This window comes from Schistocerca piceifrons, chromosome 8 (assembly GCF_021461385.2).
Source record: "Schistocerca piceifrons isolate TAMUIC-IGC-003096 chromosome 8, iqSchPice1.1, whole genome shotgun sequence".
NCBI classification, from domain to species: Eukaryota; Metazoa; Arthropoda; class Insecta; order Orthoptera; family Acrididae; genus Schistocerca; species Schistocerca piceifrons.
Genome location: NC_060145.1, coordinates 327,919,359 through 327,934,501, shown reverse-complemented (window position 1 = coordinate 327,934,501; position 15,143 = coordinate 327,919,359). Strand labels below are relative to the sequence as shown.

Below are 15,143 nucleotides of genomic sequence, written 5' to 3'. Positions count from 1 at the left end.
TACAGACGACTGCAGTATTAAGTCGGACAACAAACATTTGGAAAATGTGTCACACTTTAAATACCTAGGTAGGCAAATTAGAAGCGATAACAACCTGACAACAGAAACTGCAGCTCATATAGCCAATGCAGCTTCAGTTTTCGGCAAACTGAATCACCGAGAATGGAAATCACATGATCTCAGAATACAAACTAAAATTGCAGACTACACAGCAATAATATTACTAACTTTACTCTACGCCTCAGAATTCTAAGCCCAAGCCTAATTACATCTATATGTGTAACTCAACTGGGCAACTATATCACACTTCGTGCGACCAGATCTTCAAAGCAAGGCTCGGTTTTGCAAGCCACATCCGAGCCTGCCACAATGCGGAGTAAATGACTGATGAGTCGCTGTCGCCAGACACAGCGAGGAGGACATGACTGTCAAGAGGGCATGGAGTGGACCGAGGTTCAGGGCACTCGGTCATCCTAGAGGTGGGAAACTGGCCCTAAAAGTAGAAGAATCGGCAATGATCAATGGCATGAGGACGCAGAATGCAATGGAAACCACTGCAATTTACATGTATCCGAAGGACATGTGGCCAGTAATTGAAAAAGTGACATGATGATCTCTCCATTGGCAAAAGATTCCAGAATAGTCCCCCACTCGGATGTTCGGGAGGAGACTGCCAAGGGGGAGGTGACCCTGAGAAAAAGACTGAATAATCAAAGAAAGGAAAATGTTCTACGAGTCAGGGCATGGAATGTCAGAAGCCTGAACGTGGTAGGAAAACTAGAAAATCTGAAAAGGAAAATGCAAAGGCTCAGTCTAGATATATTAAGGATCAGTGAAGGGAAATGGAAAGACAACAAGGATTTCTGGTCAGATGAGTATAGAGGAATATCAACAGCAGCAGAAAAGGGTATAACAGGAGTAGGATTTGTTACGAACACAAAGGTAGGGTAGAGAGTGTGTTACTGTGAACAGTTCTGTAATAGTGTTGTTCTTATCAGAATAGACAGCAAACCAACACCGACAATGACAGTTCAGGTACACATGCCGACATCGCAAGCTGAAGATGAAGAGATAGAGAAAGTGCATGAGGATATTGAAAGGGTAATACAGTATGTAAAGGGAGATAAAATCTAATAGTCATGGGGGACTGAAATGCAGTTGTAGGGAAAGGAGTAGAAGAAAAGGTTACTGGAAAATATGAGCTTGGGACAAAGAATGAGAGGGGAGAAAGACTAATTGAGTTCTGTAATAAATTTCAGCTAGTAATAGCGAACAGAGTCACAACAGGAGGAGGTATACTAGAAAAAGGCCAGATCATACGAGGTTTCAGTGAGATTACAATATGGTCAGACAGCGATTCCGACATCAGTTACTGGATTGTACCCAGAAACAGATATAGACACAAATCACAATATAGTGGTAATGAAGAGTAGGCTGAAGTTTAGGAGATTAGTCAGGAAAAATCAATATCCAAAGAAGTGGGATACAGAAGTACTAAGGAATGACGAAATATGCTTGAAGTTCTCCAAGGCTATAGATACAGCAATATGGAATAGCTCAATAGGCAGTACAGTTGAAGAGGAATTGACATCTCTAGAAAGGACCATCACAGAAGTTGGAAAGAAAAACATAGGTACAAAGAGAGTAACTGCAAAGGAACCACAGGTGGCAGAAGAAACACTTCAGTTCATTGATGAAAGGAGGAAGTACAAGAATGTTCTGGGGAACTCATGAATACAGAATACGACTCACTGAGCAATGAAATCAATAGGAAGTGCAAGGAAGCTAAGATGAAATGCCTGCATGAAAAATGTGAAGAAATCGAAATAGAAATGATTATTGGAAGGATTGACTCAGCATACAGGAAAGTCAAAACAACTTCCGATGACACTAAAAGCAAGGGTGGTAAACATTAAGAGTGCAATGGGAATTCCATTGTTAAATGCAGAGGAGAGAGTGGATAGGTGGAAAGAATACATTGAAAGCCTCTACGAGAAGGAAGATTTGTCTAACATGATAGAAGAAGAAACAGGAGTCAATTTAGAAGAGATAGGGGATCCAGTATTAGAATCAGAATTTGAAAGAGCTTTGGAGGACTTATGATCAAATGAGGCAGAAGGTATAGATAACATTCCATCACAATTTCTAAAATCATTGGAGGAAGTGGCAACAAAACGATTACTCACATTGGTGTAAAGAATGTATAAGTCTTGCAACATACCATCTGACTTTTGGAAAAATATCATCCAGACAATTTTGAAGACTGTGAGTAGTATCTTCTGTAATCTGGTGTGATGTCACATGTGCTGGACTGCTGTTGAAATAACTCTTCAATATTTTATGAAGTTTTAGTCTTCAGTTACTTATTTTGAAGTTTATTTGCGTTAATATTTGCTGTAAAAGTAATTTAATAGTGGCTTTATATTAATCTCAGACTTTCTTCCTGTGTTATTTGACTCGAGTGGTCTGTTATTCATGAGTGTGCTTATGTCGTTCGTCTAAGCCTCAAGCCTCAGTACTGTGTTTACATTTTGTGGCATACAGTACAGCCATAGCGGTTATAAAGCTAGGTACTGACAAACTTATTTGTGCACTGTTATACAGTTATTAAAGTTGTGCTGTTTGTGGCGAAATAACGATTTAATAAACTTTTGGAAATGTTCGCTCGCTGTGCTTTTTAGAGTTTTCTGTGCATTGAAGTCATTTAGTAAATTTCGTGCTTTAGTTTTCAGCTGATGTTTCTTATTGTTTCTAGTGAAATATTTCAGTAAAATTTTCATTCAGTGTTTTAACGTCATTGAGTGTTCCAGTGGCCATTTGAATTTTTGGTTTCAGCTAGTAATTTTGTGAAGTTTTGTTGGTATTGGTATTAGCTGTGGTGTAGTAGTTGCTTTCTTAGTAGATAGTTAATTTTGAGACGACTATTGTTAGTTCTATAAATAGTTCTACTGGTGTAACTGAGCTCTGGTAATGTAGACATACAGTTTCTTTCTGTAACTGTAAAATTTTATCATGAGTGAGAAGTGTGGGCTCTGTCGTAGGTCTGTGAGTAGTGGGTTATGGTGTGGGATTTGTTCAAAATATTTTCATTGGGTGGAATGCAGTGGGGAAGCCAGTGGGCATTCTAACGAGATCCTCTCCTGGGAATGCAGAATCTACAGTAGAAATGAGTTGATAGAGGAGCAGGAGCCCCTTCAGGTGCAGTTACAACACGCAATGGAGGAAATAGATAGGTTGAGGAGGGTGAAGGGTGGTGGGGAATGGGAACTGGCAGTTGGCAAGAAGGCAGCTAGGAAGAGGACGTATTCAGACAGTTATACTTTGCGTATATGCAATAGATTTGACCAACCATGAGAGTTGAGTGGAGAGGAGCCTCATGTAGCTGTAGATGTACGGAACATGGAACAGTTCTCAGCAGTTAGGAGTCCTAGATCAGTTGCAAAATCCAACAGAAAGAAGAAGGTTCTGCTGCTAGGTAGTTCGCATGGTAGAAGTGTGGGCCAGCAGTTGCAGAAAGTGTTGGGGAGTGAGTACCAGGTCACCAGCATTGTGAAGCCTAGTGCAGGGTTGGCTCAAGTGACTGACAGCATAGGAGAGTTATGTAGGAATTTTACCAAGAAGAGTCAGCTAGTGAGCAGGGAACAGTCTTGATAGGGACAGGGAATATGATGTAGGTGGTGACCTGGTAAAGATAGCTACTCAAACTGATGGCACTAATGTGCATTTCATGCAACTGTTTCAGCATCATGATCGGCCTCATCTCAATGCCGTTGTTAGGCACATTAATGTGGGGCTGGGGAGGGCACTGATGGCAGAGGGCATGTGTCACCTCTCAGTGGTGCCAGTTGGGACTATCAGTAGATCGGGATTTACCAGGCATGACCTGCACCTCAATAGGTATGGGAAGGGGAGGCTGGCAAAGCTTATAGGTGACAGTGTAGTGGGTGGTGGTGGTAGTGGGATCACTCACGGAAAAATTCCTGTAGTAGTTGGTGTTAAAGCTGCACTTTTTTAGACTGAAGTCAGCTTATAGATATACCTGCTTACAGGAAGTCCCTCTAACTAAAGGCTCACCTTCAGAGGATGTAATGTTTCCAAGTAGAGAAGGAATTAGAATATTTCATCAAAATATAAGAGATATTAGAGATACTGCTTATAGATGTTGACTGAAATTATTGGTATATCAGAGCACCCTTTAAATAATTTGACAATTCAGAGGCTTCCTTTACCAGGATACAGATTAGCTGGCTGTTTTTCCAAGGAGTTCCTTGTGGGGTGGGGGAGCGGCTATGTGCACGAGTCCATAGACGTATCACGACACTGAACACACATTTCAATTTTGTGTAGGGGCAGTTGAATTTAGTGAAACTAAACTTCTAATTGTTGTTGTTTATTGGTTGGTTGGTTGGTTTAAAAGAGGGGTGAAGGGACCAAACTATGAGGTCACTGGTCCCTTGTTTCTAATGAAACAATGCCACAAGTGAGAGAATAAAACAGATGAGACATATAACACAAAACAGAAAAAAAAGGAAAAACCACAAGAACGAAGCAAAGGCAATGAACACTAAAAGGAACAAAAGAGGACAAGAAAACAACAGAGACAGAAGAGAGTACAACAAGAAAGCAGATTACAGTGGCTGGCCAAACCACGAGAATAAAAAGGAAAAGCCAGCCACTCTGCAACACATTAAAACTTTGACCCTAAAGGCACTAGGGTGCAGGACACAGAGGGACGAAGGACATGTGCTAAAATCTACATAGAAGTATAAAAACCACTCTCATGGATGAAACGTAAAACTGAAGCTGCTGCCGAGGAATCGTCGTCCAACACAGAAGGTAGGGAGCTGGGAAACTTAAAAGTCCGCCAAAGAGCGGCTAAAAGTGGGCAGTCTAGCAAGAGGTGGACATTTGGGAGTCACCGCAACACAAAGGTGGGCCCTCGCGATGGAGGAAGTAGCCATGCATTAGCCATGTAAGGCCAATGCGGAGCTGGTAGAGGACAACTGATTCCCTGCAAGAGGACTGCAAGGAAGACTTCCACACATTCATCATCTCCTTAATGAAACACAGCTTGTTGTGTGTACTGTTATGCCACTCCGTCTCCAAAAGCCTGAAAACCCTGCAGCGTAAGACAGAACAAGTCAGCTTCGGAGATACCCATCTCTAGAAGCGGTTTCCACGTTGCCTGTTTGGCCAGCCTGTTGGCAAGTTCGTTGCCTGGGATTCCGACGTGTCATGGGGTCCCCACAACCACCACTGAATGACGGGACTGTTCCAGGGCATAGTTGGACTCCTGGATGGACGCTACCAGAGGATGGCAAGGGAAGCACTGGTCAATAGCTTGTAGGCTGCTCAATGAGTCGGTACACAGGAGAAATGATGGGCCGGGGCAGGAGTGGATTTGCTCAAGAGCACGAGATATGGCTGCCGGCTCTGCAGAGAAAACAATGCAGACATCTAGCAAGGAGTGCTGCTCAATATGTCCTCCGCGAACAGATGCAAAGCCTACATGACCATCAGTTGTTTATAGGTCCCCTAACTCCGACTTCAGAGAATTTCAGCTCAAGCTAGAGAGGATTCTTGATTCACTTTGTAGGAAGTACCAGAAATTAGTTATAAGTGGTGACTTCAATATAAATTTTGTATATGATGGTGCAAGAAAAAGGATGGTGTTAGATCTCATAAATTCATATGATCTGATGCAGGCTGTGTTTTATTCAACTAGGGACAGTAGCACAGCCATAGGCAATATTTTTATTCTTTCTTCATTACTAGATGGGCATTCTGTTAGTAAAAGCATTAATGGCCTTTCAGACAATGACACACAAATTTTAACACTAAAAGGCTTTTGTACTCAAACAAATGTCACATTTAATTACAAACTATGTAGGAAAGTTAATCCAACAGTAATAGAGAGCTTTTTAAACCTTGTCAAGGAACAAGAGTGGAGGAGGTTTATCGTGCCGATAACATAGATGATAAATATAATGCTTTCCTTAACACATTTCCCATGCTCTTTGAGAGTTGCTTTCCATTAGAACGTTCTAAATTGGGTACTAGCAGTAACAGGCAGCATCTACATCTACATCTACATTGATACTCCACAAGCCACCCAACGGGTGGCTGACTAGTGGGATAATGATATCATGTAGGACAAAGCGGGAATTATATCAAAATGTTAGAAATAGTCACAACCAAGCTACAGTAGCCCACTATGAACAGCACTGTAAGGTGCTTAAAAATGTTATTAGGAAGGCAAAGAGTATGAGGCATGCAAACAGAATAGATAATTCACAGGATAAAGTTAAAACAATGTGGTCAGTTGTGAAGGAAGTGTCTGGTCAGCAACACAAGGTCGACCATATAAAGTCAGTTTGCAGTAAAAATATTTCTGTTAGTGATAAATCTGACATATGTACAGTATTTAACAATCATTTTCTGTGCATTGCTGCTGAATTAAATAAAAATTTAGTTTCTACAGGGAAACTTATAACTCTCAGGGCAAATGGCTTTCCGAGATTGATGTCTGAAATACTCCTCTGTGATACTAACAAGGGGGAGATTGAGTCAGTAATTAAATCACTGAAGACTCTCGTGGTTATGACAGAGGGCCTAGCAGAATATTAAAGTACTGAGCTGCACGTTAGCTCTGTATTTAGTCACATTTGTAATTTTTCGTTTAGGAACGGTCAGTTTCAAATGGCTCTAAGCACTATGGGACTTACCATCTGAGGTCATCAGTCCCCTACAGTCAGTTTCCTGAACGATTAAAGTACTCAGTAATAAAGCTGCTTTATAAAAATGGAGAAAAGGATAATGTAGACAATTTTAGACCTATTTCTATGCCATCAGTGTTTGCTAAAGTTATTGAAAAGGCCGTGTATGTAAGGATACTTGATCATTTTATATCACACAATTTGCTATCAAGTGTACAGTTCAGCTTTAGAAGTCGTTTAACGACTGAAAATGCTATTTCTCTTTTCTCTGTGAGGTACCGGTTGGGTTAAACAAAAGGCTTCGAACGCTAGGCATACTTTTTTATTTAACTAAGGTGTTTGTGTTGATCACAAAATATTGCTCCAGAAGTTGGACCATTACGCCATTGGTTCATCTCTTATTTTAGTAACAGACAGCAACAGGTCATTATTCACAATGTTGAGAATGGCTGTGATGTGGGGTCTGAGTGAGGTATGGTCAAGTGGGGGCGGGTGTTTGACCCAGAGATCAGTGTTGGGGCCACGCCTGTTCCTTATTTATATAAATGATATGCCCTCTAGTATTATGGGTAACTCTAAAATATTTCTTTTTGTTGATGGCACTAGCTTGGTGCAAAGGATGTTGTGTGCAACGTTGGCTCGGTTTGAAATAGTGCAGTTCATGACCCAAGTTCATGACTTGTAGAAAATAAACTAACGCTAAATCACAGAAGACTCAGTTTTCACATTTTCTAACACACAGTTCAACAAAACTTGACATTTTAATTTCACAGATTGGGCATATGATTAATGAAACTGAACAGTTCAAATTTCTAGGTGTTCAGATAGACAGTAAGCTGTCAGGGAAAGCCCACGTTCAGGATCTTGTTCAAAGACTTAATGCTGCTTTTTTACTATTCGAACGGTATCTGAAGTGAGCAAACGTTCAACACAAAAATTAGTCTACTTTGCTTATTTTCATTCAATTATGTTGTATGGTATTATATTTTGGGGTAACGCTTCCCATTTTAAAAGGATATTTTTGGCTCTATTAGCTTATTCCCAAGAATAAGCAGCTTTCACTCAGTTAATAGAAACTAAACTCTGCCCGAGCAGGCCTTGGGAGGCCCAAGGGTACCGTCCGGCCGCAGTGTCATCCTCAGCCCACAAGCATGACTGGATGCGGATATGGAGGGGCATTGTGGTCAGCATACTGCTCTCCCAGCCGTAAGTCAGTTTATGAGACCAGAGCCACTACTTCTCAATCAAGTAGCTCCTCAGTTTGCCTCACAAGGGTAGTGCGCACCCCGCTTGCCAACAATGCTCGACAGACCAGATGGTCACCCATCCAAGTGTTAGCCCAGCCCGACAGCGCGTAATTTCGGTGATCTGACGGGAACCAGTATTACCACCACAGCAAGGCCATTGCCATTCACTCAGTTATATTCGGCAGAAATCAAAAGTGCATTTGGATCGGACTTCCTTAACACGTGTGCAGAGAGGTGTGCAGTATACTGCTGCATCCATTTTCAATAAGCTACCACTCACATTAAAAAATTTCAGCAGTAATCCACATGCTTTCAAATCGAAACTGAAGAGTTTCCTCATGAGTCACTCCTCCTATTCTATCGAGGAGTTCTTTGAAAAATTATGCTCATTCTTGTTTTATTGTTGACTGCGTTTACTTAAAGTTATGGACTGACTTATTTTAGGTTCATAAACATTTACTTTTATCTGTTATACTTTTATGTTGTAATTTCCTGTACTGACATGTTCCATGACCTTGGAGATTTGCTCCTCAATTTGGTCCTACAGAACTTGACATGTGAATAAATAAATAAATAACAAATGCGAGGATTATTGCACAATTAGCTTAACAGCTTATGTGTCCAAGTTGCTGACAAGAATAATATTTAGAACAATGGTAAAGAAAACTGAGGATGTGCTAGATGTCGACCAGTTTGGCTTTAGAAATGGTAGAGACACAAGAGAGGCAATTCTGGCATTGCAGTTGATAATGGATGTAAGACTAAAGAAAAATCAAGACACATTCATAGGATTTGACGATCTGGAAAAAGTGTTTGACAGTGTAAAATGGTGCACGGTGTTCGAAATTCAGAGAAAGTTATAGGGAGAGACGGGAAATATTTGATATGTACAAGAGCCAAGAGGGAATAACAAGAGTCAACAACCAAGAACAAAGCGCTCAGATTAAAAAGACTATAAGACAGGGATGTAGTTTTCGCCCCTACTGTTCAATCTGTAGATCGAAGAAGTAATGACGGAAATAAAAGGAAGGTTTAGGAGCAGAATTAAAATCAAGGTCAACGGATATCAATGATACGATTCGGTGATGACATTGCTATTTTGAGTGAAAGAGACCAAGAATTACACGATTTACTGAACGGAATGAACAGTCTAATGAGTACAGAGTATGGATTGAGAGTAAATCGAAGAAAGACAAAGGTAATGAGAAGTAGTAGAATGAGAAAGATGAGAAACTTGACATAAGGATTGATGGTCACGAAGTGGATGAAGTTAAGGAATTCTGCTACCTAGGTGGTAAAATAATCAATGACGGGCAGAGTAAGGAGGACATCAAAAGCACACTAGCGATGGAAAAAAGAGCATTCCTGGTCAAGAGAAATCTACTAGTATCAAACATAGGCCTTAATTTGAGAAAGATATTTCTGAGAATGTAAGTCTGGAGTACAGCAGTGTATGGTAGTGAAACGTGAACTGTGGGAAAACTGGAACAGAAGAGAATCGAAGCATTTGAGATGTGATGCTACAGATGAAGTTCTATACAGAATTGGATAGGAAAGGAATATGTGGAAAACACTGATAAGGAGAAGGGACAGGGCAATAGGACATCTGTAAAGACATGAGGGAATGACTTCCGTGGTACTAGAGGGAGCTGTAGATGGCAGAAAATTTAGAGGAATACTGAGATTGGAATACATCCAGCAAATAATTGAGGATATAGGTTGCAAGTGCTACTCTGTGATGAAGAGGTTGGCACAGGAGAGTAATTCATGGCGGGCCACATCAAACCAGTTATAAGGCTGATGAACCCCCCTCCCCCCCCCCCCCCCCAAAAAAAAAGGAAGAAGAAGAAGAAGCAATCCTTTCTTCTGCTGAAAGGCTGTTGTTCTTCAGGAGGGATCTGAGGAAGGATTGTGAGGTCAGGTTGTAAGTTAGGAATAACTGGAAGATGACCATGGGATGCTCAGGTGGGAGCGTGGGAGGGTCACAGTTGGATGGTGGTATGAATTGGGACAACTAGGGTTCCATGTTAGGATTGGATTGACTTTGGTTAGAGAGGTTGGTGGCAAAGAAATGTTTCCATTGAAGGGAGCAGGATAAGGAAAGTAGGTCTTTCGTAAGTCTAACATGGTTAAATCTCGGAATAGGGCTGTATGTGAAGCCTTTGGATAGGACTGAAACTTCTATCTGGCTCAGGATTTTGGTGGAGAGGTTAACAAAAGTGTCTGGGATTGTTTCAGTTCTGAATTTCGTAAAGTGTTAGTAGGGGGCTTTGGAGGATGCCATAGTCTGAAAAGGTCAGCTAGGCAGGGTTTGAGTGCTGTCAGGAGTTGATGAGAAGGAAAACTGGGAGTAGAATTGGTGTTAGCTGTGCCCCAAGGCATCCATTATTTGTACTGTGAAACCTTGCTTCTTGCCAAATTTTGTGCTTCTAGTTGAACAGAAAGCACCCTACAGGTTTTAATGAATGAGTTTTCGAGTATCAATATATGTGACCTAAATGGCCATGTCATTTGATTGCACTGACTTAGAAGTTGAAGTTATTACACCACCAAAGGACCATATACCTTAGTGTGTGACAAATTTGAACTTGATACACCTACCTGTTCCTGAGAAAAATGGTTCCTAACAGATGGATGGACAGACAGACAGACAGACAGGCGGCCAACAAGGTTATCCTATAAGGGTTTCATTTTTAGAGATTGAGGCTCGGACACAACCCCCACCCCTTCTGCTTCCGAAAGTGGGGGGGAGAGAGAGAGAGAGAGTTAGTTAATTAGTTTAGAGTTGTTTAACAAAACAACTAGTTCGGCTACCTTTGTGCTTCATGTTATTGCAAGCCTTCAGGCCTTGGACAAATACAATTCAATAACCTAATATCCCTTACTCATTTTCATTCAGTAATGTCATGTGGAATTTAAGGAAAAAGTCTGCATTGGACAAGTGTACCATAAGAATAATATTTTATGCTCATACTGGGTCATCTTGAAAACTACTGTTTATAGAGTTAACTATTTTAACTACAGCATCACAGCACATTTGTTCTCTCATGGAATTTGTTGCAAATAGCCAATTACACTTTAGAAACAATGAGGACTTTGACAAGCACGATACTAAAAGAAAACAGTTAGCATCATCACTACTTTTAAAACAAACTTTCTCACTTGAGACAGGTGAATAATAATGCTACTAAAATGATTGCTCGCTTACCCAATAATATTAAATACCTGACAGCTAGAAATGCTAAATTTGGAAGTAAGCTGATAAAGTTCCTTCTGGAATGCTCCTTCCATTCCACAGACAAATTTTTATTTACACATTTGTAATTTACTTAATGCAAAACTTTTACATACTTATTTGGGTTATTAATTTAAATACTGTTCTCTGTTGTGTGACCTTGTCTGTAAATGGTTACCATGTAGCAATATTTAAATACCATTTAAGTTAATATTCTGTAAACTGACTTGTTCCATACCATTGCAACATATCTTGCATTGTGACTCATGGAATATGTGGCTACAAATTTTTCAGTACTTGAAAATTCTAATTTTTTGGAGGGATTACAAATTGGCCCAAGATGTTCAGAAATGAGTACATCCTAAAAAATTTCTTTTAGAGAGAATAAAAAACATATAATAACCGTATTTTCATCACTAATAAGTGTACTACTTGACTTACAGTTTACACACAGCTTTAATTTCCAATATGACATTATGTGGGGAAAAAATAAACATGCTATATTGATGCAGATGGCTAGAATAATGAAACAGATGTGGAAGGAAAAAAACAGTACACTTCTTAATGAATTCCTTGCATAAAATGTTCTGTTTACATTAGAGTTCAATCAGCTCCACATGAATACATCTCAAGTATGAGTAAAGAAAGCTTTTACAAACCAGTTACGCATGTCTTCAAAATTCTGAACTTTAGTCTCATTGATGCTGCATTTGTCTATTACTAAACAGCTGAAGATATCCATTCTCACTTGCAGGTTACTTATCTAATAGCTTCAACAGGCAACAAAAATTTGAGTTTCAGTATTTCATAGTGAAGTGTGCCGGGCAAATGAGCATTCGCCCGGGAATTTGCCCAAAGCAATTTTAAATACCCAAAATCTGAGCATTTATAAAAAAGTAGATTTTATTGCTAGAATGTATAATTTACCAATTAACATAGGGGAATGGGAAGATACTCCTGATATTAAAAGTTGATAAATTTTTACACTTTCCTTTATTACTAAGAATGAAAGGAAAGAAGAGAGAAGTAAAAAAAACTGCTTGCAGTTATTCTAAGCAAATATTAGTGCTATCGCTGTTATTGCAATTACCAAACAATGGAAAATCCAGGATGGAATGTAACAATATTATTGTTATTGCAATTACATAGATGAAATTTTGATGAGTGAGTGGCTGGTAATCTAAGGTAATTCATGCAATTCTATGGGTTATTTATTTAGCTGTAATTGGCAACAGTGGTTTGACTCACTGACAGTCATTCAAGTCTATATGGTTGAGTGAGAAGCAACATAACCTGGTCACTGTGTTATAATGCAAACAGTCACATTCCAACAAAATGGAAAAGCATATTAAAAAGTGTTTCGGGTGCCCTCAGAATTTGAGAAAAGTGCTTGAGTTAGGTACAGTGATTGAGAACAACTTCTTAATTTTTTTTCAGTAATATTGTATAAGTAAAAATATTACCTACAGGCTAACCACATAATACAAACTATACTTTATTTTAAAAATTACTTTTAAACTTGAAGGTTTGTTTTTACTACCCATAGAATTGACCTCATTAAAGTTGTAAAAAAAAGTTAAGTTTGCAGTCCAATTTATTTCCCCTAATAACTCTCCCCTAACTCTAAAGCAGCTTTTTCAACTTGGTTACCCAGTCAATAAAGAAGCAGTGTTGCAAAACATCTTTTCCAATAAAAAATATCAGCTTAAATTTTTTTATAAGTACTGTGTATCACTTAATCTTTAAAATGCATAATTTCCTGAGCTTTTATAATTTTTGGGCATTTGTCCAGACATTTATCCTGGGAATTTGCTCCAACTTACAAATGCCCAGGCATTTTACACCACAAATATTTCATATTTCATTGGTCAACTTCGCAAAGGTACAAACTTTGTATGTCTTGAGGCAGCATAACTCATGGTGTACAAATTATACAGGCTATATTCAGGTAGTATTCAAGAATGAAACCACTTAGCGACTTCCAATAACTAGTGCAGAAAGTTGAAATAGGCAGGTCTCATAATATGCAAAGATCAGCACATTCCTCAAACTGGGGAACTATCAAGAACGGGGTTCCACAAGGGTCGGTCTTGGGTCCTTTGTTGTTCTTAATATATATTAATGACTTGCCATTCTATGTTCATGAACAGGCAAAGTTAGTTCTCTTTGCTGATGATACAAGTATAGTAATCACACCTGACAAACAAGAATTAACTGATGAAATTGTCAATAATGTCTTTCAGAAAATTACTAAGTGGTTCCTTGTAAATGGACTCTCACTGAATTTTGATAAGACACAGTAAATGGTATGATGCCATTAATAAATATAGACCTTAATCAGAAGCATATAGCTAAGGTAGAATATTCAAAACTTTTAGGTGTGTCCATTGATGAGAGATTAAATTGGAAGAAACACATTGATGATCTGCTGAAACGTTTGAGTTCAGCTACTTATGCAATAAGAGTCATTGCAAATTTTGGTGATAAACATCTTAATAAATTAGCTTACTACGCCTATTTTCACTCATTGCTTGCATATGGCATCATATTTTGGGGTAATTCATCACTGAGGAATAAAGCATTTATTGCACAAAAGCGTGTAATCAGAATAATAGCTGGAGTCCACCCAAGATCATCCTGCAGACATTTATTTAAGGATATAGGATATTCACAGTAGCTTCTCAGTATATATACTCTCTTATGAAATCTGTTATTAACAACCAAACCCAATTCAAAAGTAATAGCAGTGTGCATAACTACAATACTATTCAAGATTAAATCTAACTTTGGCACAGAAAGGGGTGAATTATACTGCCACTAAAGTCTTTGGTCACTTACCAAATAGTATCAAAAGTCTTACAGATAACAACAAGTATTTAAGAAGAAATTAAAAGAATTTCTGAATGACAACTCCTTCTACTCCATACAGGAATTTTTAGATATAAATTAAGAAAAAAAATTTTTTTTAAGTTGTTATATTAACTTAATTATGTTGTTAAATTAACTTAATTATGTCATGTACTGGAAAATTTGACTCGTTCCGCATCATTACGAAATATCGTATTCATGATCCATGGAACTAGTATTAATCTAATCTAATCTAATCTAGGCGTAATTTCAAACCTTTTCGAAACTTTTTTTCACTGACATCACCTACAAAATAATGAAAGTTTGTTGTTTACCACATTTTCACTGTTCATACACTGAAACTTCAGCTTCAGGCATGATGTTTTACACCTAATTTATTGCTTGTTTTACTGCCAACTCCATTCACAATAAATTTTGCAGACAGTTTCCTTTATACCACTGACCATACCTGCAAAATTATGTCATTGTCCAACATACAGTTCAGAAGATGGCGTCATAAACACTGAGATGCATGAAAAACTAGCTTTTCTATTTTTTACATGATAGTTCTATTCTCTAATGGATTGAGGAAATAAAAGAGCGGGGGGGGGGGGGGGGGGTGTTAATTGGTCAAAGACCAACTGAAAGAAATTCTATCCCACAGCATAGAAAAAGCTTTATCTAGATGAGGTTTTTGCCAGGCTGTGAAGGCACAATCTAGGCCTCAAATCTTTTTTTTTTTCTCTCCTCTGACTTGGCATCTAAATTTTACTAATAAGTTAGAGCGCTTACTCTTTGTAATCGACACAATCAAACTGGAGGATGGTTCATATACACCAAAACTGGAAAAAAAAATGAAGCCCTCGATACAGATAATTAACAAGCTGTTTTACAATAGGACATCCCAGATCTTCTCCCAAGACACAATGTCCACTTTCGCAAAATTAACATTCAGAGCTATACATATTTACACTTTCATTCACTCTAAAAGACTTTTTACAATTGTTAATCTTACCACTGTCCGCTTGTACCAGCCAATATGTCAAAATTCAAGTAATGATGCGCAACATAAATCTGACAATATATTTTTATTAAATT

At 38.7% G+C, this 15,143-nt stretch overlaps 1 protein-coding gene across 1 annotated transcript in view; it reads right to left on the bottom strand.

Moving 5' to 3' along the window:
* The window catches only part of LOC124711239, a 101,348-nt gene that overhangs the window by 70,024 nt on the left and 16,181 nt on the right, over positions 1-15,143 (bottom strand). The gene's annotated exons all lie outside the window — the stretch shown is intronic.